This window comes from Lactuca virosa, chromosome 2 (assembly GCF_052849685.1).
Source record: "Lactuca virosa cultivar CGN04683 chromosome 2, Lactuca_virosa_CGN04683_v6, whole genome shotgun sequence".
NCBI classification, from domain to species: domain Eukaryota; kingdom Viridiplantae; phylum Streptophyta; class Magnoliopsida; order Asterales; family Asteraceae; genus Lactuca; species Lactuca virosa.
In genome coordinates, this window is record NC_136427.1 from 294,352,730 (window position 1) to 294,355,792 (window position 3,063).

At 35.9% G+C, this 3,063-nt stretch overlaps 1 long non-coding RNA gene across 1 annotated transcript; it reads left to right on the forward strand.

Annotated features, from left to right (window-relative positions):
• Window positions 1-422: 422 nt before the first annotated feature.
• LOC145157109 (uncharacterized) lies at window positions 423-2,719 on the forward strand. Its single transcript, XR_013737094.1, has 8 exons — window positions 423-692; window positions 786-904; window positions 986-1,087; window positions 1,179-1,709; window positions 1,898-1,970; window positions 2,066-2,143; window positions 2,256-2,302; window positions 2,426-2,719. It is a non-coding gene; the product is annotated as an uncharacterized LOC145157109 (long non-coding RNA).
• Window positions 2,720-3,063: the final 344 nt, after the last annotated feature.

Below are 3,063 nucleotides of genomic sequence, written 5' to 3' on the forward strand. Positions count from 1 at the left end.
AGAGAGAGAGAGAGAGAGAGAGAGAGAGAGAGAGAGAGAGAGAGAGAGAGAGAGAGAGAGAGAGAGAGAGAGAGAGAGAGAGAGAGAGAGAGAGAGAGAGAGAGAGAGAGAGAGAGAGAGAGAGAGAGAGAGAGAGAGAGAGAGAGACGAACAACGCCTCGCCGGTCTCCTTATCGCCACCAAGTTCTGTAAGAACGACGATGCTGACTCCATTTTAAGGTTACAATGCCCTCGGCAACACATTCCTTGGACCGACTCCCACGAACCGGTACTCAATTTATTTTCCATGTTCTTTACTCGTTGCTATCAGAAAGAAACTCTTTTATATATATATCGAGCAATAATGAATAAAGGTTTGAAAAGTTGGATGAAAATTTCCAATAAACGTCAAAGCCCAATGCCATCAGAAAGTTCAATTTTACATATCTTAGAGTTGAAATTGAAACATCCAAACATAAACAACCCTAGATATGTTTTAAGATATGTAAAATTGACCCAATATGTAATTTCTTGTTAAGAAAAAGGTGACCCTATGATCTTTTTGTCTCCTGGTAGGGATGGGGAAAGGAAGCACAAGCAAGAGTCGCCAAGATAACCAAGATGTGCATTCTGTAGGGTTTCTAATATTGCTTTGCTTCTTCAGATGATATGGCGAAGAAGATTCCACTCATGCTGGAAGTTGTTTCTAAAGAGTAAGGATTCATATATGTCTAGATTGATTCTTTTACCTTTAATCATGCATCATTAGGCAAAGAACTTGACATGTTTATTGTCTGAAATTACAGATTAGGAGCATCACTTGTTGAAGAATGCTTTGAATTTTTTATACTTAGTGTCCTGCAGCAGCCCAGACGGATGGTTCTAGAATCTTCTACGAGTCTGGAGGCATGACATTTACCAGATGGTATAATTTACTAGATAATGTCTATACTTGGAGTAAATTTTTATTTCAATTTTGGCATTAACTTTGATAAAACCTGTGTAGGTTCCCATAATGGAGCTAGCAATGAAACTCCTTCAGTTGACCACAAGTCAACTTTCCATGGACACAATTACCAAGGAGTACTGTTCAGAATTGTCATCAGTGGTAAGCTCATATGGAGCTCTTCATAAATGCCACATCATCAATGGAGCTCAAATAATATTTTGATGTAACCAAGCAATGTTCCTTGTTGCAGGTCACAGTAGTAGCCAAGCAGTTTGCTTTGTTGCATAATGCTCTAAAGTTTGAGGCACTTCATCTTCTATCAATGATCCTCTCCTCAATATATGCTTTTTTAAGATGACATTTGCTAGTTTTTTGAACTTAGTATTAGATTATAAAGTAACTAACTGGTTTCTTGATACTATCATATCAGGCACCTCCACCTGTGCATGAAACTCTACGTGCAATGAGCAACTTGACTTGGTCAACTTATTTACGTGTTGGTGTTTGATATAAGTTATAGAAACGTACTCCCATTGAATTGATTTGTTTGTTAATTGTTACAGAATCCTACTTCCATTTCTTCCTATTGAGTCTATCAAGTCAAATATATATAAACAAACAGCATCTCATTGAATTGAATTTGATATTCATTCAGCACCTGATCAAAGGCTTGAGGCTCTTATTTTGGCTGAATCCGTGATGTGTATTGCTGGTGAAAGGTGGCGTGGCTTATTGGGAAAACGAACTCACCTGACACACAAGATCCCATTCCAGCTGACAGGTAAGTGATCCATCAGCATGTTATATTTCTTGCCAGGTCAGCAAGTGGTTTTCCTTATCGTGGCTTTTGAACATTGTCCAGGTGTACATTGCTTGTTTTAGAGTCATCTAGATAATGATTTAGCATATTTGAAATACCAAAGTCTAAAGAATCATTAGATGCTGAATCGGTTCTTTTAAATTAAGCAGAGAAATCTTGGCATTGCATTTTCGTTAGTGGAGAAGACGATCAAATTGATTTCAAGTGTTGCTGAAGATGAAGGTATGCATTTACTTAACTACCCCTGATTGTTTATATCTCTAGAGGTTCTTTTATAGTATCGATTTTGATTGTTTTTATCCATTTTTCATGTATAGGTAATATCGATGTTCACAAAGATCATAACTGGGCTTAATGAGACTGTTGGTTTGATACTGGAGTATCGATTTGGTAAAGTAAGTTATCAAAATGCTCATTGAGGATTATTCTTTATTTAATTAAAGTACATCAACAAGTTGAGCATATGATCAAACATTAACTTAATCAGTGATTGGTATTTTCTTTCAGGATAGTGAAGCCGAGACAGATCTTGTTCAAATAGTTGTCTCGGTTATGTATGTCAATTTGTTGTTTTAATGTTATGTATAAAAAGGGTTGTATGTATGTATTTCTGGTACGAGTTTTCCTAAGAAGAAGCTGAAGGTTATTTATTTATTTTATTGTTTTCCATTATGTAGAAATACTCAAGGTGGGCTGATAGGTATCCTCATGTTAAAGCAGTCGGCTGTCGAGGCGGAAAAAAAGGGAAAAGTTATATTGGACAAACCAAATTTTGAAAAGATTTATTCAGAGTTCTGGTTATTGTCCATTGTACACATTTTGATGTAAAACAGATTTTTTTTTTTTTTTTTCTTTTTTTTAGGAAATAAACAATTTAAAGCGAAACGTTTTCTATATGTTTAATTCTTTGAAAGTATGGTTATTTTAGTGTCATCGGTCATTAGTGTAATTGCAATTAACATTACTGCCAATGGAGATTTAAACTACGATCTAATAGTAAAAGGTAGGTGGTGCGGAGAGGACACTTGTATATTAGGTAAGTTTGAACTCGGACACAACGGTATGCGGGGGTCAAGGGGAATAGCATCTGTCGGAAAACATTGATCGTAATGAAGAAATAGGCAGATTTTGGGACAACTCAAGTTGCGTGCCATTGACAGCCAAGCCGTTTGGTCAATATTGTCCGGCACCTGGAGTTGCCTAACGATTTTTCAAAAAACCAATTTTCAACATCTAAAAGACTAAAACCATATATTTTGTTAATGTTATCCAGATTTTGGATGAACGAGTATATATATATATATATATATATATA